The sequence below is a fragment of the Macaca mulatta genome, chromosome 17 (genome assembly GCF_049350105.2).
Source record: "Macaca mulatta isolate MMU2019108-1 chromosome 17, T2T-MMU8v2.0, whole genome shotgun sequence".
Classification (NCBI taxonomy): Eukaryota; Metazoa; Chordata; class Mammalia; order Primates; family Cercopithecidae; genus Macaca; species Macaca mulatta.
Window position 1 is genome coordinate 84,715,260 of NC_133422.1, and position 27,942 is coordinate 84,743,201.

The window sequence follows — 27,942 nt, forward strand, 5'->3', positions numbered from 1 at the left end:
AGAGACGGGGTTTCACCGTGTTAGCCAGGATGGTCTCGATCTCCTGACCTCGTGATCCGCCGTCTCGGCCTCCCAAAGTGCTGGGATTACATTGGAACACAGGAATAAAATTTAAATAGAACACCATCTCTATTCCCTAGTGAATAAGTTTATATTCTTCCATGAAAACTGATAAATGTCAAAGTCCCCTTTGTTGATTGAAGAAAAAGAGCACTTTTTTTTTCTTCACTGTCTTGTCTTTTCAGTGTAAAAAAGAAGTTGGAGAGAGAACTTGACAAAACACAGATAGATGCTCTGAGTCTGGTTGCAGAATATAAACATTCAAAGACTAAACAGATGAAATAAGTTGATGAATCGTTGCTAATATGACATAGAGGCAGACAAACAAAGATGCTGTGAGCTCCCAAGCTGAGTTTTGGGATACAGAGAAGAACCAGGCCACTAAAGGACAACCCAGGATTTTGTATTTGGAATCCACAAAAAAATTACATAAACAACAGTGTTGAATTCCTAAAGTTTAGTATTTGTGGTACATTAAAACATACGCCACACACAAACACACAAAACCTTATTTTGTCAGAGTACCAAGTTGCTTTCTAACTCTAGGTTTGTTTTTTTGTCCACTATTTGTTTCAGCAATACTACAATGATTTGACTTACATCCATCTCTTTCTCAAGCTGCTATTACCTTGTCAAAAATCTTATGGAATAAGACATGTTCCTGATAATATTTATCACTATTTTGCTATTATCTGATAAAGCTTTCGTACTATTACCAGAAATATCATTCTAGAATATTATTGTTATCATTTTTATTTTTTGCACATTTTAGTGACCTCCAGTGACCTGGATAATCTTTGAAAAAGAAACAAATTCTAAAAGGTCCTATGACAATGATTACATTGTCATACTATTTCCAGCCTCTTTGACAACCTAACCTGGTACTGTAATTGCTCTGAGCATACCATAGATCTCCTCCAATTTATTCACTCTAATTCCTTTCTTTTTTCCATAAATATTTATTGAGCATCTACTACGTGGAAGGCATTGTCAAAATTGTTGTGACACAGTGAAAGAAAAAATCTTGCCATTTTGAAGTCTACAGTCCTGTGGGAGAAAGCAGGAGATAAATATGATAAATAAGTATATTACACTGTATATTAAAAGGTGAAAGGGCCGGGCGCAGTGGCTCACGCTTGTAATCCCAGCACTTTGAGAATCTGAGGTGGGCAGATCACGACATCAAGAGATAGAGATCATCCTGGCCAACATGGTGAAACCCCGTCTCTACTAAAAATACAAAAATTAGCTGGGTGTGGTGGCGTGTGCCTGTAATCCCAGCTACTTGGGAGGCTGAAGCAGGAGAATCACTTGAACCTGGGAAGTGGAGGTTGCGGTGAGCCGAGGTCATGCCACCGCACTCTAGCCTGGCAACAGAGCAAGACTCTGTCTCAAAAAAGAAAAAAAAAGTGAAAGGTGGTAGGAGTAAAAAAAATACTGAATAGGAGTGTATGCTGTTGTAGGAGGAGGGGCTTCAAGAATGCATTACATTGGGGAATATATATTTTTTCTATCAATAATTTTGTTCTACAACTAGAATTAATAGGCCTATCTTTTCCAAAGAGAATCTACATATAATATCCTGCATCTGCAGAAAATACTCTGAAAACTGCTTTCTCCCTGAAAACTGTGTTCCCAAATCTGAACACCTTTCCTCCCTAAAGCTGCGTTTGTAGCATTTAAAAATTGATGTTTAACAGTATCTCCCAAGGCTCTCTTATACATTATATTTTACATTTTTGCATTTCTTTTGGGAAAATCATTCACTCTCAGGGCTTCAGGAATCCTCATTGGGCAGATGACATTCACATTTATATACTCGCCAATGGCATTTATTTTGTGGGATCTGGCAGTAGCCTGCAATGCAATGGGGCTCTCTCTTTGTCCCCAGCGGATCGGCAGGTCGAGAAATACTAGACACACACAAGATAGTGAAAGCTGGGTCCAGGGGGTCACCGCATTCTGGTCCCGCGATGCCGCCAATGCACTGGTTATACCAGCATTTACTATTGAATTTTGGTGAGGGCGGACGTAGGTTAGTGAGGGATTTAGGGTCGTTTGATTATGAGGTGAGATGGTCACATGGGGATGAAGTAATTCTTTCACATAACGTCTGTATGCAGAAGTACAGTATACAGAGATACGAATTTACAATATAGTGTGTGCATCAGTAATTTCTAACAGAGCCTTAAAACAGAAACAGTCTTTCCACAACCTATGATTAGCAAGATATTAATCAGCAGTAGCAGTTGCAGCAAAAGCTAGTTACAAACAATCAATAGAAACAGGACGTGAAGCTAGACAACTGGTTAGACCAGAAATTCTCAGAAGGGAGTATGCCTTAATCCTGAAGAGGCCTAGAAGAGCCATGGCAAGATGAGGGCGTTTATATTCCTATCTTATCCATAGGAACTGGCACCCCTCATGCGTCCATTTATAGGCTCTCCACAAGGGTCGCATTCCATTCCCAGAGCTATGAACATCTGCTTTTCTGGGATAGGAGTCTTGGCGATGTGAAACCTCCCTGACTGCACGTCTGCTCATAGGCTCTCTGCAGGGGGAAGCAGATCACATGCTGTTGGCTCATTCTGGCAGCCCAACCTGGCATTGTCTTTCCACAATCCTGCATGCAGTTCTGTATTTACAATAATCAGGAGCATTTCATCTTTTCTTCTGTAGCAATAGTTTCAGGGGGTCTCCCTACACACTTCCTAGAATACTAGCTCATATACCTAACTAGCTACCAGAGTTACCCATCTGAATGTCTCAACAATACCTCAGTTTTTAAACTAAATTCTGATCTTTCCTGTGAAACTAGCCCCTGACCCCAAAAAATGAAAATTCTGGAATAGGTGCTATTCATTTTGAAGCCCAAGTCAGAAAACCAGAAGTCATTCTTGATCCATTCCTTTGTTTCACTAGCCACAGCCAATGTCTTAGATTTTTCTCTATTTCTATTACTAAACTCTTCATGCTCCTCTTGGCTGGTCTCTATGAATCTACTCTGGTACTCTGCAAACCATTTTACACATTAATACCAAATATATATACACACATATACATATGTATAGCTATGAAATACATACATATATGTATATACGAAATAAATATATGTATATATAAAATACATATATATAAACATCACATTCTACACTATATATACACATATACGTGTGTGTATATATATACATATGCTGGTCTCTATGAATCTACTGTAGTCCTCTCCAATCCATTTTACACATTAAGGACAAATATATATATATATGTGTGTGTGTATATATATATTTGCCTAAATCTGTGAATGTACATATAAAATACAATGATTATAAAAAATACATATATTACATGTAAATATATTTGGCCTTAATGTGTAAAATGGATTGGAGAGGACCAGAGTAGATTCATAGAGACCAGCATACACACACACACACACACACACACACACACGTATATGTTTAGATATACATAGTAAGGTGATTACTACAGTTAAGCAAATTAACATACTTATTATCTCATATAGTTTTCTTTTTTCTTTCTTTCCCTTTTACTTATTCTTTTATTATGCATATATTTGAAACTATATAACCATTTCCAACTTTAAGTAACTGGTAAGAGTACCTAAAATCTACTCACTTGGCAAATTACCAATAATAATATTGTACAGTATACAATACAGTATTAACTAGAGTCTTACTTTTTTTTTTACGGTAGCTCTCTAGACTTATCTAGCCAATATAACTGCAACTTTGTACTCTTTAACCTATATCTTCCCAGTTCTTCACCCACAGCTCCACCCAACCCACCCTAGCATCTGCTAGCCACCAATCCACTTTCTGTTTCAATCTATTCCTTTTCTTTTAAAGATTTCACATATTGAATCTGTGAAAGGTGATTATTCAAATTGGGCCATTCTTGTCATTCTAACTAAAACAGAGATGAGAAGTCAGGGGGGAAAAACACTCAGGGTGCAGAATATTGCTCTAAAAAATATAATTGACTGCAAGCCCTGAAGCTAAAACTGCCTGCTGTAACCCTAAACTAGTTTCGTCAAATGGCTCCTAAAAGATCTGCTGTAACTCTAAGACTAGTTTTGCCCACCACCATCACTTACCAGTCACAACTTGCCTCCTCCTCAGAACCTTACTAGCACCAGTGAATTTTCTCAAAGAGCAATATGTAATATTTATCCTTTTTATGACCTCTACCCTTCCTGTTCTTCGAACATATTGAAGACAACTCGGTTTGCGTGTATGCCCTGAATTGCAATTATTTTCTCCCAAATAAACTATTTTAATTTCAGAGATTTGTCTCTATAGCTTATTTGACTTTAATAAATAATAATAAAAATACTGAGACCCTGCAGTATGTCTTTCTGTGTCTCACTCCTTTCACTTATAATATCCTCTAGGTTTATTCATTTTGTAGCACAAAATGTTTTTTAAACTGATGATTTTATTCACTTGGTTAATATTTCTCTTAACTTTTTATCGCTCTTTGGAAAAAAAGCACAGTTCTTCAAGAGGTTTAAAGACCCACTAATGTAATCGCTGACTCCCTTTCTAACCTGGTTACAACTAATCTGCTCCTGGGTTTCGTGCCCGAACCTTCCTGACCTTGTTTCCGTTTCACCAATGTTCCATGTTTTCTCCTACCATTGACATTTTGCACATTATTTCCCTTCTTCCTGTATTATTCCATTCTCTTATAATCAGAACTTCCCTAATCAGTATTATGCTATCTTTACTCAAACGTCAGAATTTAGGACATATTCTGACTTGATCATTATATATTATATGCATATAACAAAATACTACAGGTACTCCATAAAGAGATACAAATTTTATTTATCACTAAAAATAAATACATTAAAAGACTTAAGAAAAGAATTTAGGATAGCTATAAATTCCAAGATACTATTCCTAATCTTCCATTCAAATACAGGGTATTTTTCTAACTTATTTTTCACAGAACCCATTTGTCTGCCTTTACAACACATCTCAATCTGTATTTCTACATTTATTGTTGTTTCTTTTTTTTTTTCCCAATGCTAGTGTACTCATCATACCAAAAGAACCATAGCAAGCAGGAACTATATATCTTTTTGCTCACCATTTTATTCCCAGTGTCTTGCCGTGTTCCTAGTACACAGTAGTGTTACTGACACACCAGGGATTCGGTGTCAGTCCTGCTGTTCGCCACACAAAAAGCCCATCACTGGCCAGGCGCGGTGGCTCATACCTGTAATCCCTGCACTTTGGGAGGCTGAGGCAGGCAGACCAGAGGTCAAGAGATGGAGACCATTCTGGCGAACGTGGTGAATCCCCGTCTCTACTAAAAACACAAAAATTAGCTGGGCATGGTGGCGAGTGCTTGTAGTCCCAGTCCCACCTACTCGGGAAGCTAAGACAGGAGAATCACTTGAACCCGTGAGGCAGAAGTTGCAGTGAGCTGAGATGACACCATTGCACTCCAGCCTGGCGACAGAGCGAGAGTCCATCAGGAGGGGGGAAAAAAAAAAGCCCATCACTGAGACATTGAGTATAGCCAAGTAAAAAAGCTTTTATTGGATGTTGCAGTCAGAGATGACAGCTCAGTCAGTCTCAAATCCAACTCCCTGACTAACTGAAACCAGAGGTTTATATAGCAGGCAAGAAATGTAACAATGTGTAAGAAAACAGAAACTTGGGAGGGGCAAGGAAGCAACCGTGTGGAATGAGGGGTGCAATCTGGTTTCAGTTCTTTGATACTTTTGTGAGAGGCCTGAAGGTAATTTCCTGAGGAAGAAACTCAGATAAAACAACTGTAAGTATCAAGTTTTTAAGACCAGGAGGGTCAATTTCTATGTTTATCAAAAAGGATAGTCTATTGGGCAACTGGGTGAGTTTCAGTGGGAAATCTCAAATTTGTGAAATGCGTGAGGAAACACGTAAGTCTGCCTCTGGTACTTTATGAAAACAATTTAAACTATTTTGAAAAGCTTCCGTAACTTCTTACTGCAACTCTGGATTAATTAGAAAGATATTGCTTTTATAAAATTGAGATAATTTCATTTTCAAATAGAAGGACATGAAAAGATATAAATACTTTCTTTGAATTTTGTTGGTAGTGTTTACAATATTGCAGCTTCTAAATAATTCTTAAATATTATACTTAGTACAGACATAATTTGCAAGTTACACATATTTACAACTTGACTTATGCTTTGAAAATGCCCTTAAAAATAACAGAAACTTATTTATTTGAAATATTTATTATGACTTATTCTGTCTATAGATTTTTCCACTTTACATAACTGATGAGTTCTACATTAGCAATACTATAACAAGTACTGTTTTTTTAAGTAGAGGTTATGAAGCATCTATAACTCTTAGAACCTTTGTGATTTTTCTTCAGAGTACCTTCTGAAGTCAAAGGTCTCCAAAAGCAAAGATAAAAGCTATAGATGGACTCTGTAGGGAACAACTGCACAGAATGAGTTGAATGATACCCTGGAGCCATCTTTTGAAGACGGATACTCTCTCTGGGTCAGGTTGGAGTACAGTGTTAATGTCAAACGACCATCACACAAACCAAGCTCCCCTGTGACTTTAGCAGTGATGTATACTCCCAATAAAGAAGTCATTATGAGTTCCTCCAATGACTGACCCCATTTATATAGTATCTAATCTATTTCTAATGAAAATACACTGGCTAGATGCACTTACAGTCTTTTTAAGGAATCATACTCTGCATGTTATACATTCTGGAATGCCCATTTCACCAAGTCTTTGCAGCGTATGCAATTGCCTGCTATAGAATCATGATTTTGAATTAAAAAAATAAAATAAAATTCTGATATTGAATGGCCTGTCTGAATCTGGAAACAGACCCTACATCTTCTTTATCAGAAAACATGCTATTTAAAAACTAAATGCAAAGAATCAATGGAAGTACTTTAACCTAAGGCACTCCAAATAATAGAGAGATGCTATCAAAATATAATGTTTCCAATCCAAATAAAGATTAGCATCCAAGAAGGGGAATAAGGAAAACATTAAATGCCTTACAAATTACAAGGATGTAGTAGTTGGCGATTTAATTAGCTAATGATTTAAGTCATCTGAGTTCTTAGAGAAGAAGTTCAATATGAAGGCTGAGTTACGACTATTATAAGCCAGATAACTGATACTAAGGAAACGATTTATATGAATTAAAAATATTTTATGAGCTTTATATAGTGGTGATGGTAGTACATAATTTCAGTATAGCTAGAAAGGAGAAAATATTTATTATGCTTATTAGAGAAGAAAGATAATATTTTTTGCTTAAGAAAAACAATATAAAATAGACCTTTCATAAAAGCATATTTTAATGCACCTACATTGTTATTCTATCCCTGTGTTCCATAATTGTTAAGTCTAGTTTCCCAGTGCGGATGATCCATCATATAAATTGACTTGGAATATAATTGATGTTCTCCTCGTATCAGTATACTTCAATTTATGTCTTAGCCATTAAAAATATATATTCAGCATTTCAGCACTGATTAAACACTATAATAAATTTGATTTTACTGAAAAAGTCAATGCAAATTTATTTTTAAAAATTAGAATATATTAGTTGTCTCTGAATTTTTTTATAATCATTTGAACATTTGAAAAGCAGACAAAGCAAAAATACAGACTAAGGAAATATCTGTATTATTCCTTGAGTATTTTGGTAAACTGTTTCTGTAAACGTTTTATAAATAAACTCTTTATCCTTACTGGCAGCCTTGCAATTGTGACTGACAGTTTTCTTAGGATACTTGGAAAGTTTCCTTTAGGTAAGTGAGTTTTACATTCTACTTACTTGCTCATAGTTCTATAAGTATTGCCATTTCTACTCAAAACCACCATTATAAACAGATAACATAAATGTCTTGCTGTTAGGCCCTGTGTTTACATTGTTATAGCTCCTTTCATCTGCCTAGTACCCATCAAAGGCTTCTCATTTTATTTAGAGTCAACTCCAAATCCCTTGTCATAGCTCAGAAGACTCTGTATCATTGTCATGATTTGTTTTATGTGTCAACTGAGCTAGGCTATAGTACTTAGTTATTTAGTTGAACACTAATATAGATATTGCAGTGAAATCATTTAATAAATGGGGATAATATCTGAGATAAATCTCTTTACATGTACACATATGTACATATACACACACACATGAACATACTTTTCATTCAATCACATGCACACTCACTTACATGCACATATTCTGTTGGTTCTGTTCTCTGGAGAACCTTGACTGACACCAATCGTCCATCTCTGTGCTATCTCACCAGCCTCATTTCCCACGAGTGTCTTCCCTACTGAGACTACTCTAGGCACAATTTTCTTGGGTTTAATCTTTTTGAACCAAGGGTGGTGGTTTTTTTTTTTTTTTTTTCTGGTGCTCAGTGTCCTAATTTGGCCGTTATCTTATTACATTTCTTCACCTGTTTTAGGATTCCATTTTCTTTCCTAAAAGCTGTCAGCCAAAAACCTTATTGCATATAGAATTTACTTCTCATTATATGGAATTAGAAATTTCAGATTTTCTTTCTGCTTTATTAGTAACCTCATTTGTCATTCATATTTTATTTCAACATTTTCTTTTAGAATGCTGGTGATATATATATATATTTTACTCAGGGCAAAAATACAAAAGATTTGGGAAATAAATCACATTTTTGAAGCAAAGTTCCTCAAAAATATTGTCTATTACCTCAGTTGCCTTTTTATCTTCTTGTGTGTATATGTGTATCTATGTATCTATCTCTATTGTGTGCACATTATTTTTAAAAATAACAGTGATCTAACTGAGAAGAGAAATGTTGGCACAGCCTGGCCATGGATTCTACTCATTCTTGTTTAATCTAGTTTATATTATGAGATGGGTGAGGTGGAAGTATTCAGATTTCTGACATCTAGTTTTCACATATCCTGGTGGAGCATTTCATTCAAGTAACTATAACCATTCAAAATTAACACTCACATTCATACATACTATCTGTCATACTTAATTAGCAATGTTTTGATTTGATCTTTGTCGTGTTTTCCGTTCTAAAAGTATTTGATTTTTTTTCCAAGACAAAGGGGAACTTCTCCAAATTATAGTCCTCTGTGATTTTTTTTTAAATTCAACAGATGACTTACTTCATAAAACTATTTTCTTGCTAAAATTAGCAACAATTTAAAAAAATCATAAATGGTTATAACTGAATCTTTCTATTCTCTGTTGTTCCCATTTCTTTCTAATTGCAAACCATTCTTCCTGAGAAATAGTATATTTACTCCTTAATAGCCTTTCTCCTCCTGCTGTTTATTCTTTAGCTAAAGTTATAATCTCACATTTGTGGCATTATAATCATCTCTACAGTCACTAATTGTTCTAAAACGCTACTTTAGGTGAAGGTATACAGCAGGGAGTCAGTAAGCTATGGGAAAAACAAAGATGCAGTTCTCACCTGTGCACATTTCTTTGTGTGATGAAGGGAACAATTATCAAATAGAGGTTGATTTCCTGCAATTGCTTCAAGTTATGTTGTTTTTTGAACTTTAAAAAATAGATCATGTTTCCTAAGTTAGTTACTTTTTAGTGCTAACATATTATAATAGATTTTAAATCACTTCACCTGTTGAGCGAGTATAGTTAATTGTTTTGCATTTATTTTGCTTTGTAGAATCCAACCTATGTTTATGCTTGCTCAAAGATACAACATTCCCAATTATTTTCTAAAGATAATTTTTGGGATTATTTTGCGTGGGAAAATCTAGATGAAAACAAATTATGAAATAAAATCTGTGAAAGTAACTTGTACTTTGAAAGCACAATTATATTTAAAGAAAATCACTTATAAAATGTTAGATTCCTTTTTGGTTCTGTCACTGCATAATGAAACATCTATATTAATTTAGGTTCATTTAATATAATTTAACATAAGTACAAATCTGACTCAAAAATTAAATAATTTATATATGTATGTGTGTATATACATATATATTTGTAATTTAATGAAGACTTCATATATATTTAATGAAGATTTCCTTAAAGGGTATTCGTGAACTTTTACTTAACATACTTCTCAGCAAACTTCTGAGATTTCTTCTGCAGACACTTTCCTCTTTCCAAATCTCACAATTACAAAGGAATTTATCATTCTTTCCCGCTGTCCTATCACTGTGCTTTTTTGAGAGTAACACATCTCTCCTCCTTTACCCTTTCATTTATCTTCGAATATCATAATGACTGCCCACATACTAACACTGAGTTCTTCCCTGTTGTCTGAACTAAATGAGCCAGAGGCAAATTGTTCTATTATATTGTTTCCCTCTATGTACATATCACGGAAGTGTGATATTTTCTTGCATTACCTTCCTTACAAAAACACTCATGGAATATTTCTGATGCATAATTGTTGCCCTTTTTATAAGGATCAAAATTTCTTCCTCAGTGCATTGCTAATATAAACAGTGTGTCATTTTATCAATGACATACTTAGAATAGGTTATTAATAAATATTTACCTATCCATTAATACATATCAATAAATATTTACCAATTTAGGAAACTAATTTGACCCCAATCTTAATTCTACCTTTTTATGAACAACAACAAAACAATCTGGGAAGATAATTTCACAAAGTGCCAAGACACAGTACCTTGTTCATTCGTTGCTAAAACATTAGATGTTTTCTCCTGTAGCAATTGCTTTCATTTCTATAAATTGAACCATTCACCTGTTCAATGAAGCAAATAACTTCATTATATCATATTTGTATTGAGGTTTTTGAAACTCTGATGAATTTGATTTTCTAGATTGGATTTTTAATGTTTGTGCAAGTTGTATTTTTTTCTACGCCTATGAATATTCTTTTGGAAGCTACTCTAGGGGCCTGTCCTTTAGTTCTCTTGCTTTAGACACTCTGAAAAAACAAGGCACTGCTGCAGTGGGAGGGCTACCTTTCATTTGTTCTTGGTGTTGTATGCCCTTAGAGATTCAAAATCACTTTTCGGTTTTAGCTTAGTGGAATTGAAAAGATTAACTCCAAGAGGGTCAAATCATATGACCTTGGAAAGAGGATTTAATGGAGATATACTATTGATTGTTTCTGAATATCACCTGCCTAAATTTTTGTAGATAGCAAACGATAAGTAGAACACTGAGTAAAAGGCAAAACTTTTAGAGAAGTAACTTTAAAATTTCAGGTTATTTTTCCTGTTTTGAAAAATATATGTTTAATATCTCCTTACCACCTCTTGCAAGTAATAGTTTATCTGTTCATGCATAGCAAATTACCTCTCATGTAGCTTAGAGAAATGTGTGAACTCTTTATATAAATGAAAAGCAGATTGCTTCTTAGAAGAGTAGGTACTACTTCTGGCTCTGCTACCTTCTCTTTTGTAACCTTGCTTAAATTACTTAAAATTTACTAATGTGTAATGATAGAGTGCTACAATATGTGATCTTTAGTATCTTTGCATATCTCCATAAGGCAGGACCTTAATACCTGCCCTCTGTTATTATATTGAGCTCTCTGTTTATATGTGTGTGTATCACAGCATATTTTTGATTCTGTAACTGACATTTTAACATGGTTATGTTAAAATCATGTTAAAACTAATCATGATAAAATGTTAAGTTACATAATTGGACTTGCGTTATCTATCTTGCATTGCATCAGTCACCCAAGTTCTAACTACCATATGTTCCATTACTAAAATACAAAAACATCAGCAGGACAAGTTATTTAATATCAAAAACTCCCTATGGGTCTTTTTGTATTTCTGTCTTCAGTATACTCACCTGTTTTATGAGCATGTAATCTCAATAGAACTCCATAATTATATTATAAATCTATGATAATTTTTAAAATAATAGATGAAAATGCTAAAAATAATAAAGAAGAATCAAGATATTTTATAGACTCATGTTTTTTATTTTAGTATTGGAAAGACCTGAAAGAAAACACCACCTCTTATTCCTGAATCATTTCAATAAATGGTCATTCAGCTTCTGATCGCTTCCACCGACCAGGGATCCAAAAACTTCCAAGCTGCCCACTTTGAATCATGGACAACTAACAATACTTCCACGTAGTGAACTAAGCTTTACCGCTTTGGGACTTTAATTGTTATCACTAGCTCATCTCTTTGAGGTAGTATGGTCTAATTTTCCAAGGAAATTTCTTCAAACACTTGAGTATAATTATTATAGGCCCTATAGTATTTCTATTTTTTAGAATAAACATTGCCAGCTTCTTTAATTATTTTCACAAACTCATAATGAATGGTCTTAACACATACTTCTGAATATACAGAAATCTATCTATCAATTTAGTGTCCAGGAACAAACATACAGCTGCAGCTGTGAGAATTTAATCCTGAGTCAATTGGGATCTCACATTCTTTGACTGCATATCATCTTTAATTAAAATTGTTTAAAGTAAAGACACATATTTATATCAGCCCAAGCACACTTTTAGTTTTAATGCAGACAATTCTAAATTTGGAATATTCTTCAGAAATATAACCATTGCTCGAATTATCTGCATTCTGATTATTTCACAACTTTGGTAAGTTACTGAATGTAATTTCAAAATGTCCATGTTTGTATACGCATATTTAATAAAATTGAAAGTTAACCATTCACTAAACTCTGAATAGATTCAGATAATTTTTTTGAGTAGTAAAAATGTGTACAATGGGTGTCTTAGTCTGTTAGGGCTGCAAGAAAAAAAAATATCATAGATTGAGTGGCTTTTAAACAACATGTCATGGATAATCAGCAACTATCTCAGGAAGATTTATTAGAGAAAGTATAAACATACATTTCAAGGAAGCAACAGGCAGGCCAGCAAGTGAGGAGCTGACTGCAAAGAGACAAAGGCTTGCTGGGGTTTTTATAGGATGGTGTCTGTGCTATGTGCTGAGGAGGGCTATGTGCTGAGGAGGGCTATGTGCAGTATTGATAATGCCAAGGTTGTAGCAAGTTAACTTGCAGTTTTTATATCACCTGAGGGGCTAGCAATAACTGGTCTGGGAGATTGTGAGTTATTTGTGCAGGAGGGCTATGCGTTCTGGACCATGAAGAAAGGCAGACTTAGCTTATCTGCATTCTTTTTTTCTTTTCCTTGGTGTTACCAGCCTGACTCCTTTTTGCTAATTAGGACTGCGCACAACAGAAATCTATTTCTCACAATTTTAGAGGCTAAGAAGTGCAAGATTAATTAAGTGCAATTTTAGAGGCTGAGAAGTCCTGGGCAGGACATATTTCCTGTAGATAGCAGTCTTCTAATGTAACCTCACATAGTGAAAGGTGCAAGGGATCCCTCTGGTGTCTCTTTTGTAAAGGCTCTAAAATCTCATCAATAAGTCCTCTGCCGTCATGACTTAATCACTTCCCAAAGATTCCACCTCCTAATACCTTGGGGGTTAAAATTCCAATATATGAATTTGGGGGCAACATAAATATCCAATTTTTTGCAATGGATAAACAGACTCTAACTACAAATGAGGTGACAGTCTGTCATTCAAATAATAGTTGAACTAGGGAAACATTATAGGAAGAATAAGAACAATACAGGGAAAGAATGAGTAATCATGGTAATGTATTCCCTAGCAAGATCAGTTAGTGAGAAGCCTTACATTAGTGAGTCAAAAGGGGCACTAAAGCAGACATGTCTCTGAAAGAGAGTTGAAAATCAGTGCAATAGAATCTAGGAAATAATCTATTTACTATGTTATTAGTAAGGGTTCTTAAGAGGGACAGAACTAATAGGAGACACATATATATATGTATGTATGTATGTATGTATATGCAAAGGGGTATTGATTAAGTTTTAACTTACATGATCACAAGGTCCCACAATAGGCTGTCTGCAAGCTGAGGAGCAAGGAGAGCCAGTCCAAGTCCCAAACTGAAGAAACTGGAGTCCCATGTTCGAGGGCAGGAAGCATCCAGAATGGGAGAAAGATGTAGGCTGGGAGACTAGGCCACTCTCTCCTTTTCACATTTTTCTTCCTGCTTTATATTGACTGGCAACTAATTCGATTGTGCCCACCAGATTAGTGGTGAATCTGCCTTCCCTCGCCCACTGACTCAAATGTTAATCTCTTTTGGCAACACCCTCAAAGATGCACCCAGTATCAATACTTTGTATCCTTCACTCCAATCAAGTTGACACACAGTATTAACCATCACAACTATTATCACCTTGAGTTGAGCCTGTGTGGTAAACTGTTCTGACATTGGGGAATGAAAGACAAATAATGCACAATTCAAGTTCCCAGAGTTCACAATCTGACAAAGACCATTAACTCATGAACTTGTGTATTATTTGTTCTCAAGCTGCTATAAAGAACTGCCAGAAACTGGGTAATGTATAAAGAAAAGAAGTTTAATTGACTCACAGTTCTGCATGACTGGGGAGACCTCAGGAAACTTACAATCATGGCAGAAGGAGAAGCAAGCACGTTCTTCTTCACATGATGGCAAGGAGGAGAAGTGCAAGAAGGGTAAATGCCAGACACTTATAAAACCACCAGATCTCATGAGACTATCTTATTATCACAAGAACAGCATGGGAGAAACCACCCCCATCATTTAATTATCTCCACCTGGTTCCGTCCTTGACATATGGGAATTAAGGGGATTACAATTCAAGGTGAGATTTGGGTGGGGACACAAATCCAAACCATATCAACTTGCTATAATAAAACGTGCTGGGAATGGAATTACATAGTAAAACTAAGTCTTGATATCGATAAAATTACATAGTTTCAAATATGTCCATGTAAAAATGTAGGGTAGCTAAAAATAGAATGCAAATATAATATGATGTACATACTACAAAAAATACAATTGACAAAAAAAATGCCTAACAAGCATAAACCATTTTATGAAATAGCAAAAATAAAAACTAAAATCTTATTTACCACCTTAAACATGAATGTGTTCTTTTTCCTTGTTAAGGAATCAAATTTAGCAAATTTAAACTTATCTTTTCGCTATTTACAAGAAATTTTAACTAAAAATAAAATTATATCTAAAGATTGAAAGGAAGAAAAAATATGTATTTTAATGAGTTAATGTTAACAAAGGCCAAGCATAGTGATACTAGTAACAGAAATATCCACAGTCATTATTCTCAGAGCTTGACCCATTTGTTGCCTAAAAATAGAAATGCACAGTTTTAAATAAAATTAAAAACAAGGTTGATTTAATTTAAAAATTAATATCACTTGAATTTTTATGTATGCAATTAAAATGCATTGCGCCCTTCAAGTAAAAAAATAAAATACATAAATGAAACATTGTAGCAAAAGTAAGAATTGGCTTACAAAATAGAAAAATATCTATAAATATATACATATTCCAAAATCAGAAATCATACAGACTGTAACCTATAATTAGAATGCAATGAAACTATATTATAATGAATATAAATAAGGAATTTTTAAAAATCTGGTTTTATTATTTTATTCAGTCTTCTAAATAAGTCTTAATCACAGATAAAATATAAAAGCAAATATGTATAGCATAATAAATACATTCATCATTAGATAAAATTATTTTAATTTTTTGTCATTAATAAATAGAATTGTGTATACCAACCACCACTGTGAAAAGTTGAAAAATAATTAAAAGTTAGCTTAAGAGATAGAAGAAAAACATTGATAATGAAAGTGAAAATCTATGAAGTCAAAATTCAAAAAAAACTAAAAATCGAAGACTTTGAAATGACCAATTTATTCAACAGGAACTGTTAATACTTTCACATACAAAACATTACAAATATAGCCACATATACACACACCCCACAAATACACATCCACCATGAAGAAATAGAAGTAAATATAATAAAGCTAAAATAAGTTTCAAAGTAACAAGATGAAATTGACAATTTTGTAGTGGCATACATATTGGTAAAAATTAGGAGTTACAGTAAAACCAAGAAATAGAAAACCTAAATAGAACATTAAATGCTAAATATATTTTAAGCATTGTCTAAGGATTACTCCAAGAAGAACTTTACAAGGAAATTCTATTTTAGTTGAATCAACTGGATTGTCCATACACACTTAATTTTAAACATAAGGCAGAAATTTTTCCCAAAATAGTTTTAATATGCAATTATAATTATGATTTGCATTTGGTATATTAATATACATGTCTATTTCTATCATTTACCAATCATCTATCTATGTGTTTATATACAAGATCAGTCATTGTTGGCAATTCGATCAAAAGAAGTGAATAATTTAGAGTTTTTAAAATATTCTGACATGAATCTCCTATTTAAATGTTTATATCATATAAGTTAATTTAATAATGGAAGGTAAATATAAAAATTTTAACTTATAGTCAAGACATAAGTTAGATCATTTTGGACTCAGGGTACTAATGAAATAGGGGTTAATATAAAGATTTAAAGTCAGGTGGTCTTGTGATGGATGCCTTAGAGGTAGAGGCTGAGTCAGAAATTGAAGTGCACATAAAACTTCAAGGATTTATGGGTATATATGTGAAGGAAAAGAAATGAAATGCACATGCAGCTTTAAGTCCTGTTTAGGAAAAACTTGTAATGAGCGAAATGAAGCAGAATAGAGAAAATTAAAGTGACTAGCATGGTTGTGCTCTCCATTAAATTCTAAGCCTAGGCTACTCTAAGGGTAGATTCTGCAACATAAAAATGTACTTCAGTTGAATCAATGGATATAGTTGTTTGTACCTCTTATAATTCATAATTAGCTGTGGGTCAACTCTTAAGAAAGAAAGCATGCTACTCTTTGCAAGGCAGTGCCAGTTAGGTCAGTTCTCTGGAGAACCGAAGCAACTGTGAGTTATTAACTGCCAACACTCAATAGCAACTAGAAGACAAATAAACTGACCTGGCAAAAGGGATCTGGAGGAGACAACTTGAATCTACTGTCTCCAACCTTTGTACCATTTAATTCTTTTTTTTTTTTTTTTTTTTGCTTCTGGAGAAACTTAAAAGAAGAGGCATAACAGAATGAATTGCACTCCTTGTTGCTAAAGCTATTTCTAGTTTCAGGACTATTACTCATCATCTCCATCCTGGAACATCCATTCAAAATGTTTCCCTCCCGTTATATATAGCACTTCTGCTGATCTAGGTACCCTGTCTGTTGGGATAAAGCAGACTTTCATTTCTGAATTGTCTGTGTCCCTGGTTTCACATGCGCTTACCCAGCTGTGGTTGCTATATTTGTTCATTTATAATTAAAACGGAACCTGGAAGTACAAAAAGATACACCTTAGCACATTAAACTAAGTTCCAGGCATATTCCCTTCCTATACCATTGCAACAGTACTAACTTCTCATAAGTTTATTTCCAATAATTCTTCCAGCTTGATATTTCTTTCATGCCTGTTGATCTACTGATACAAAAAGCATCAAATGACCAAGTGAAAGCTGGGGTTTTAAGTTTGGAGATAGAATTAATGTGTTTGTGGTGCCTCTGCTCAGAAAACCAGGATTTCTAATCTCACAGAGCCAAAATGTTTGGGGATGGATTGTACAAAGTTACCATATGAGTCACAAGGAGTGATGATTGATAGTGTCATTCCTATTTATATTCCTTAGTTCCCAGATCCATTCTACCTATTGCAGACACAATACCAGATAATGGGTTTCAGTTTAAAATATAAAAGGATTCTGAAGTGTCACTCACCATCTGATATGGTTTGGATATTTATCCCCCCAAATCTCATGTTGAAATGTAACCTCCAATGTTGAAGGTGGGGCCTGGTGTAAGGTGTTTGGATCATTGAGGCAGATCTCTCGTGGCTTGGAGCTGTCTTCAGGAGAGTGAGTGATTTCACATAAAATCTGTTTGTTTAAAAGTGTAGAGAGACCTCCCCCACACTCTGTCTTGCTCTTGCTTCTGCCATGTGATATGGTTGCTCCCACATTTTTTCCCATCATGATTGAAAGCTCCCTGAGGCCTCTCTGGAAGCTGAGCACATGCCAGCATACTATTTCCTCTATAGCCTGCAGAACTGTGAGCCAGTTAAACCTCTTTACTTCATAAATTGCCCAGGCTCAGGCTCAGGCTCAGGCTCAGATATTTTCTTATGGAAATACAAGAATGGCCTAAGACATCTTTTTTTTTTTTTTTTTTTTTTTTTTTTGAGACGGAGTCTCACTCTGTCACGAGGCTGGAGCGCAGTGGCACAATCTTGGCTCACTGCACCCTCCACCTCCTGGGTTCAAGCGATTCTTCTGCCTCAGCCTCCCGAGTAGCTGGGACTACAGGCGTGTGCCACCATGCCTAGCTAATTTTTGCATTTTTAGTAGAGACAGGGTTTCACCATGTAAAACATCATTCTTAAAGGGTATCATCTTCAAGCTGTCATATGATCTTTATCGTCATTGATATGTATTCGAAGGGAAGGAAATCAGTATGTTGATGAGATGCCTGTTCTCTCACGTTCATTGCAGTATTATTCACAATAACTGAGGTACAGGATCGAACTCAGTGTCCATCAACAGAGGAATGTATAAAGAAATTTGGTACATAATAGAACACTTTTCACCTATAAAAATAATGAAATTATATCATTTGCAGCAACATGCATGAGCCTAGAGGACATTATGTTAGGTGAAATAAAGCAGGTACCGAAAAAAAAAATATCACATGATATTGGGGAAGCTAAAAAAGTTGATGTTGTAGAAGTAGAGAGTTTTTAGGGATTAGGGAGTTGGGGATAGGGAAGGGTTTGCTAAAGGATACAAGATTACAGCTAGATAGGAAGAATAACTTGTAGTGTTTTAAAACACTGTTGGTGACTTTAGTTAACAATAATTTATGGTTTATTTCAAATAGCTATGAGATAATATTTTGAATATTCTCAACACAAAGAAATTATAAATGTTTGAGGTGATGAGTAAGTTATTTGCCCTGATTTGATCATTGCATTCTGTATAAATGAAATGAAATATCACTCTGTACCCCATAATTATGTACAAGTGTAATGTCATGTGCCAATTAAAAACAATAATAATTTTAAAGCAGAGAAAATACCAAGTATAGTTGAGGATGTAGAGAACACTTGTGATAGCTGAAGTTAATATACAATGGTGCAATGTTTATGAAAAACTTTATGGCAGTTCCTCAAAAAATTAAACACAGACTTAACATATGATTTAGATTTTCACTTCTGGAAATACATACCCCAAAGAAAATAGAAACTCAAAAAGATAGTGTTAGTATAACCATTCTCACAGCAGCTTTTTAAAAAATAGCTAAATGTTGGAAACAACCCAAATGCCCATTGACAGTTGAATGGATAAACAAAATGTGACCTGTGCATACAATGGAATATTATTCAACTTTAAAAAGGAAGGAATTTCTGACACATGGTACAATATGGCACAACACTGAAAACATTATTCCAACTGAAATAAGACAATCACAAACAGACAAATATGGTATAATTCCACTTATATGAGATATCTAGTATAGTCTAATTTGTGATGATAGAAAATAGAATGGTTGCTGCTAAGACAGGGAGAAGGGGCAATGGGGAATTATTTTTTAATGGGAATACAGCTCCAGCTTGGAAAGATACTGAAGTTCTAGAGCTGGATGGTAATAATGGTTGCACAACAATGTGACTATACGTGATCCCACTGAATTTAACAAATAAAAATTGTTAATATGGAAAAAAAATCATTTCACGATCCTGTCAGGATGGCCAATGCACCTGATGGTCTTGCGACTACTGTCTCAAGTCCTCTTCCGCAAAACTATTATCTTGGCATCATTGTTTTTCAATTAATTGCACACTCCATTAGTGCTTAGATAGTGTGCTATGGGAAGTCCTGAGGGGAGAGAAAATATATAGCCAGGATATGTGTGAATCTTGTAGATATTCACAGAATGAATAGCTCCCCACTCCAGAATGGAAGAGATCTGATACAATCAACCTGCCACCCAATGGCTACTGAGCATCCTGAAGCGTGAGGCTATTCTGTGGGCTCACCAACAGCCTTTATTGCTTATAAGTAGTACATTTTTCAGCAGTCATCACTAGAGCAACCTTGGAAAGCAGGATCTCATACTTTAGTCCCACGCAGAGCTTCCATTTCTGCTACTCAATTTACTTTGTACCTAGGCCTACCACACAAAATGACCAAGGAAAGAGTCATGCTCACATCAACTGATCAAGTCACCGTTGGGTATCTCATGTCTTTTTCTTAGTGTTCTCTTGTGTGTGCTGGTGAATACTATAAAGTTTTCACACTCTGGTCATTGCACATGCCTCTACACTACATATCCCTAACCATCCAATCAGCTAAGCAATTTCCTGCAATTTGTAATTCCATATCTATTCTTACTGGGACCACTTCTCTCTTCCCACAAGGTAGACTACTGAGTGCACTACCTAAAATAAATTTAGAGTCATCTTTGGGTGAGGGGATAAAGATACAGCTGCCCATTTGTGGCATGTACAGCATATTAAACTGTCTCATCTCAGAACTCAGCTCTGATTCCTTCACTTTAGCTAACTTGGTCATTGGGATCCCCTGTGAGGCCACAGATGAGAGCTGAAGAAGAGGTGTCAGTATAGCAGGGATAGGTGACACAGGATAGGGGGCTAGTTCACTTTACACAGCTTATGTATGCCCTCTGTCCAATGCAGGCAAACTAACTTCCATGCTACGAAAGATTACTTTCTGAGCTTGAGAGTTGGTGGGTTTGACAGCAGCCAGCATATGACAGACAGGTCTGGCTGCATGGTTGTGTGACGTCTCATGGTCAGATATTCTGCAACCTCCAAGGGACTAGTAGCATGTCAAGAGCTATTTTATGTTTTATCCTAGAAATCTGGAGGTCTGTAATGTGGCTTTTCTTTTGCACTTGACAGAAATTTCAAATGACACTCTTCTACCATAGATATCTATCATAGTTTGGGTCTGCCAGATCACATAGCCTAAACTGCTGAGTTGCCAGCATAATCAGCTAGACCTGCTGCAGAGCCATTTCTTACTCTGAACTCAATTCAAAATTACCCATCTTCTGCACACCTATTAAGTAGGTAAGAACAGTATTCTCAAAAGTATATTCTAAATCCTAATGGTAAGAAGATCTACCAACCGCTCAGCTTCTTTCTTAGAGACAGACAAGGACTGCAAGGTACTACAACCTGTTTTTTTTACTTTAAAGGGGATGTCCTGGAATGTCCTCAGCAATTCACCTCCTAAAATCTCAACCCAAGTGGCAGGCCTTTGAATCTTTGGAGGGGTTATATCCAACATCCAGAGAGCATGTATCTTCCCAGGACATTCAGATTAGATGCCGTTTTGTTCTCATCAGATGTAATTATCATGATGGCATTGACAGAGTGGATCTATGACGTGTTCATAGGAATGCCAGATGGTCTAGATTCTGTCACACTGTACTGTAACAGAGTGAAAACTTAGCATTGGGTCAAGACTATAGAGTTGTCTTTACAATGTGAATGCTATAGCATGTAATTTTCCACACTGATGGGTATGGAAAACACATTTGTCCAGAAAAAGTTTTATTCTAGTGGCCAAGATTGTGTTGGTTGGCTCTAGTAAAAATTCCTTATCCAGCACAGCAGCTGCAATTGGGACTACTATTTGATTAAGTTTGTGGTATCCCACTTACATCTGTCATTGTCCATCTGGTTTTTTGCAAGTGCCAAACTGGTGAGCAAAATGAGAATATGAGAAGACAAGATTCATGCATCTTTTAGGACTTTTTGGGTGAACCTAATTTATGTTATTCCCCTAGAATGCAATTATTTTTATTTTACTCATATTATAGTGAAGACAGTACGTTAGTAAGGTACTCTATTTAGCTTTTTCTATTACGATAGATCTAACTCTTCAGGTAAGGAAAGAAACCTCAGTCATTTTCCGATATCTAGGTAAATGCATTCTAATTATATATTCAGCAAATTACTACCAGGTAGGTCCATGGATCTAGTGGACTCACTGTGAGATGAACCTGCATAAAGACTCCCTTAATACCTGACTCCCATATATCGTTAGTCCAATAGGGAAACTATGCTAGCACTTTGGATTTCCAGTTATTGGTATCAACTCTACCCTTGTAGTCAAGGGTTCTCAAAAGATCCGGAAAGTTCCTTTTCCTCAGTGTATAGTTACCTAAGAATATAGTTTTGGGTCCATTTCCAGCAGAGTTCTTGCATCTCTACTACATTTGGAGAGTTATTGGAATAATCAATACTGCATGCACTTGCTACAGTGTTTAAAGGATGTTTCTTCATGAGAACCCAATCTTGGACTAGTTCTCTCTTTCAGTCAATAGGTCTGAAAACTGGAGAAAGAATTAAGACTACCATTGTAGCAATTGAGTGCAGTCTTACTCTCATTCATTATTAACCACTTGTGATTATACATAAGCAATACTGTTATTGATTACTTATTTATATTGCTTACTGGAACACCAAATTATACTATCCATCTCTGTAGAGTCTAGCAAGTCAAAAGCCCCAGCTATCATTCTGAACCTGTTGTTCATTATGGTAATTATACCCACCTTATTTCTATTTGCAAATGCTGCCACCTCGCCTTTGAATTGCTACATCTGATCATACCATTTGCTACCAAGATGACTAATTCTGTAATAGCATCTCCTACCATTAGTTCTGGTCTACCAAGTAATAGGCATGACAAGCCTACTCAAGGAAGTTTATGCTTCTCTCGCCACTGTGTTTGTTTTTACCTTAGGTAAAGAACACCTAAGGCTTTCCTGATATCCCTTTAACTGTTAATAAATACAATTTTCTAGCATAAAAGATTTTAATCTCGGCCAGGCATGGTGACTCACGTCTGTAATCCCAGCACTTGGGAGATCAAGGCGGGTAGATCACCTGAGGTCAGGAGATCGAGACCAGCCTGACCAACAAGGCAAACCTGCGTCTGTATTAAAAAACACCAAAAAAAATTAGCTGGGCATGGTGGTGCATGCCTGTATTCCCAGCTACTCAGGAGGCTGAGGCAGGAGAATCGCTTGAACCCAGCAGGTGGAGGTTGCAGTGAGTTGAGATTGTACCACTGCACTCCAGCCTGGGTGACAGAGTGAGACTCCAACTCAAAAAAATAAATAAATAAAATAATCTCAGCAAAGTTGGAGGCTTTTCCTTACAGAGTAGCCCCATGATAGCAGTCAAAACGATCAGAACCTTTTGTGCTCTTCCATAGTCTTTCATGACAGTTCTCATACCTCTACTTCTTTAATGTGAGCCATTGCTTTTCTTAAAATTCCCAGAGCTACTCCACCTGTAATAGAACACACCTTGGGATTTTTGCAAGGACGTTAAACCCTATGTCACAGCAGAGTGACTCTATATTAACAAACATTCTCTCATTCACCTTTACATTTTACTTCCTTAGGAGGCATACCTAGTTCTACTCTCTCAGGCACATGATAGCCAGGTCATACAGCTTCTTCAGTATACGATCCTTATCTTTCTTTAGCAAATCCAGAACTTGCCTAGTAAAATCATGTAGAGATTTAACCCTAGTTATTGGTCTAAGAAAGAAGAGATGAAGGTAGATTCCAAGGAAGGAAGCATTATCTTACAAGATACTTTCTTATTGGACATTTGTATAGTTCTTAAGCAAGGCAAGTTTCTACATTTGAAGTGAGGAAGGGAAACAGTTAAGTGAATTGTTCTATCATTGATTTTATGCAAATGCATCTAAACTTGATTTAATATTTATGATGTTGTCGATACCCTAATCTTGTCATTTTCTCTCTTTAAATGTTAGAGATATGGTTTGAGACAGGGCATTCTTTTCCACCTGTGTTACATTCCAGATTAACACAGGTAAAGGCTTAGCAGCTACACTCCATAATGAGCGATGAGTAGAGATGGGGTTCATCAGCCAGTAAGTAACCCAACTCTAGAAGCTCATTCATAGAGCTTACTTTGGAAAACCAATTTTGTTTTTCCTTCCTTTATCCAGCACTCTTGGAATCCACTCCTGTCCTACCCTCCCAGTTCCTGCCTTTACAAGTTGATCAGTTTTGCAGCTCCTTTGCCATGTAATCTATTTCCTTAATCTTGCCCAGTTGCTTCCTAGTGACATAACCCTAGATATTGGTGTGGCAGAGGGAAGGAGAGAGTACCAAATGTCTTAGCTTGGGTTTCCAAGAAACAAATTGAGAAAAGTATTCAAGTGCCTGTCACTTTATAATAAAGTGTGCTTCAGAAAAACCTGCAACCGAGGAAATGAAAAAAATAGGGAAGGGAAAAGAGCTTGGCAAGGATTCAGTTTCAGGTAAAGCTTTGCTAGAGTTGCCCCCACCTGAGAAAGGAAATCTAGGCTCTTGTATGTCCATATTAGTGAGCCATTAGCTATCCCTCATCCAAGGAGTGGGGGTTGGGTAAACAAAACTTCCCAGACTAAGGTGACTCTCATTAGTTGTGGCTAATTCTTTAGTGAAGCTAGGATAGGTTTGGAAGAGGATGAGGAGCTGGATATGATATTCATTTCTTATAGCTTCTGGGGGTTGGATGCAGTTATCCTTTAAAAAAGATCCTTAAAAGAAAAATATTTTAAACATGTAATTCTATTTTTTTTGTACTTATATTATCTAGCAATGTAACATAAAACTGCTTTACTTCTTTTTAGCTCTTGTATCTAGAAAGTAGGGGAACAGACTGAATGCTAGCTAGGGCTTAGTTACATCTAACATTCTTTTTCTCAATATGGAGAAAAAAGTACCTTACTTAAGTCTTCTTTTAATGAACTTATAAGATCATGATGTGAAAGATAGCATTTAATCTATTAAGTTGTATACATATGCAAAATATTTCTAATTACATAATCATTAATTGAACAAAATATTCATTATCAATTTATACTAATAAGTAATACATAAAATTATAAAGTTGCAACTGTATTACATGGGTCTGCATCTAGACATGTTATATGGAGGATTATAACAGAGGATGCATATGTTAATTACAGCAAGATTTCTCAACCTCAGCCCTACTAACATTTTGGTCCAGATAATTCTTTGTTTTAAAGAGTTGTCCTATGCTTTGTTGGATGTTCAGCAACATCCTTAGCCTTTACCCACTTGATACTCCCAGTTGAACATTGTTGGTTTAGAGCAAAAGCATAACAACATATGTCACCTGCTTCTGTAACAGACTACTTGGGTAGTCAAAAGAGAGTCCAGACTTCCGTATGAGACAATACTAAAGAGTTCAGAATAAAATGAAAATGTCTCATTTTTTAATTATTTGAAATCCAAATTAATACCTGTTCTTAGTTTCCATGGGAAGCCTAACTAAGATATATATTAATATGCATTTTTAATTGAGAATTGCTCTGGATTTGAGCTGAAGTAGATATACTAAAGAGATTGGTACTGAGATTTCAGAAAATGTGTAATTCACAATGTCTGTATTGTATTTCTCAGGGTGGCATGAAGAAGCAGAAGGCCTGAATGATTCAACAGGTCACCCAAGTAATGTGGAGATATGCAGTGGTAGGCTGATAGCCTAGGGATGGCAGAACTAGATGTGCTCCAGCAACTAGCAAAAAAAGAGGAAGTATGCCATATTCTGAATAATGCTGAAATTCTCATCTATCGAGTTCTACCTTTCTTTGAAAGCCTACTACTTAGAATAGACTAAAGGTGGTGGTGTTCTAATGAGCTAGAATTTGTTAATTAAGTGGGGAGTTTTTCGACACCAACTCTCCAATGTGGCCATTGAAAGGATGGAAGCATATGAGCTATGGAGAAAAGTCACTGCAACATACAGACTTTGCAGAGAAGCAAAATCAAAAGTAATCCAAGCAGCTTATTCAGAATCAGAAAAGATAGGAGAATTAGGCACCTCAATGAGCTGACTCAGAAACAGGCAAAAATTGTAACTCTTTTCTCTAAATATTCTAGGAAGGGAAGAATCCTTGAAAGTCTGTGATTTCTTATACCTAAGGGAATGTGTATCAGGAGAGAGGTGATGGTGGTGGTTGAGGTTGACAGGAGACAGATGCTTAGATTAAAGCCGTTTTCCTTGAAATCCATTATCAACAGATACAAAAATGCCACTTTTAAGATTGTCTGTTTCATTTTGGGGCCAGTCCTCCTCTTTAGTCAAAGTTTGTACCCCTGGGCTGTATGTGCTGACAGTTGTCACACCCACCGCTGATCCAAACAATGTCTGGAAGAGCTCAATTTAATTCTGTAATTGCAGCAGAAAGAAAAAGATGAAAAACATAGAAAATGCTTGGTGCCATTTGCCAATTTATGGAACTACTCTGCTATAATATCTACTGTTCAAGCAAATACTAATCATCTATGTATCTGAGTACTAACTTAAAGAAATGTACTCTTAAGTTTCTGATAAAACCGTTATGAGCACATGTCACATTCTTCTGCTTGACTTTATGTCACATCTCTTCCTTTCCCATTATATTTTGATTCAGACCCATTCTTCTCCCTCAAGGCAGAGGATCAGCCTGACCTATTTTATTTAATTGCCATTTGGATTTCAGGGGATTTTTCATTTTGAAAAGTAGAATTTTTCTAACTGAAGGTATTTCAGTTAAATGTACTTTGAAAATTAAACAATTGAGGTGAACTAGTTATATAATGAGTTCCACTAAACAAATTCTGATATGAAAAACAAGCAAAAGTGAAAAAAGAATTTTCATCATGTATCACAATCTAAGCAGTTTCAATAAAGCTAATTAAAAATCTTTCTCATTTTCACAGTGGGTAATAGTTTCAATCATGACTCTAATAACTCTTTCAAAAAATTATTAAACTATAAATGTGTTTTTATACCGTGTATCAATTTTCAGGTTGAGTTAGATACAAAAGTGTATGATTTTAAAGTAAAAAGTTAATTGCTCATCAAATGAGTCATAGTAGAATCATTAACACACAGCCTCTTTTAGATTAAAGTATATTCAAATATTATAGTTTTAAGGAGAATTTTGAATACCTATACAGGATGCTAAATTAGATGTGTTTTATTTTTGTTGTAGGGATATCAGATTCTTACATGCGTTATATGCCACTACCATGCCATGGCCACTGTGCACTGAACATGAACTCAGGTAAACACTGAGAGGTGGAAACCTCTAAGCACATGCTCCCTGGGTTGTGTTGATTTAGCCTTCATTGCTCTCAAATTCTCATTTTAGAACAAAACTTCCTTGTTCATTAATTGTGAGCAGAACTTCCCAGTGCTTCCTCTGAGTTGGTTGTTTTTACTCTGTGCTTCAGTTTCTAACCTCTGATAATCCAACCTCTGGTGATATTATGAAGGTTTAATAGTAATAGTTTAATAGTTAGGACATTTCTAAATTTTCAGAAGATTCTTTCTTATATTGTGCTGAAATAGCTCACACACAGTAGCTACTCTTCTCTTTTCTATCCCTAGTGTTGTACTTTAACGCACTCATTCATTTCAAATGTATTTATCAAAGATGAACTCTATACTAGGTGCTGTTTAAAGAACAACATCAAATACTGACAGAGAACATTACTACGTGTCATCTTTTCGAGTATTTGCCTATTTTTTCATGTTAAAGTTGAAAGTGTTTGCCAACCATATTCTATTGATTTTACCTCTTAAACATCACTAATTCATGTGTTTATTTATCTTCACCTCCACAGTCTTAGTGAAAGCTTTCTGGTTATTCTTGTTTATACATAAGGTTCTCTAATTATCCATTCAATAAGGAAAGTAATCCCTAGAATTTGCAAAGCTGATAAATTTTCTCCCTGGTTAGCCTCTATAAACAGATTTTCTTTGTAGCACAAATATAAGCTATAACTTTTATAAAATGTTGTACAAATAATCTGCTTGTTCTGACCCTTGCATACA

The 27,942-nt window shown here is 35.4% G+C and overlaps 1 long non-coding RNA gene across 3 annotated transcripts in view; it reads left to right on the forward strand.

Annotated features, from left to right (window-relative positions):
• Positions 1-5,812: 5,812 nt before the first annotated feature.
• The window catches only part of LOC144336166 (uncharacterized), a 67,424-nt gene continuing 45,294 nt past the window's right edge, over positions 5,813-27,942 (forward strand). For all 3 annotated transcript variants that reach the window (XR_013407687.1, XR_013407686.1, XR_013407688.1), the window contains exons 1-3: positions 5,813-5,862; positions 7,812-7,864; positions 27,098-27,169. This is a non-coding gene — a long non-coding RNA (uncharacterized LOC144336166). The remainder of the gene's footprint in view (positions 5,863-7,811; positions 7,865-27,097; positions 27,170-27,942) is intronic.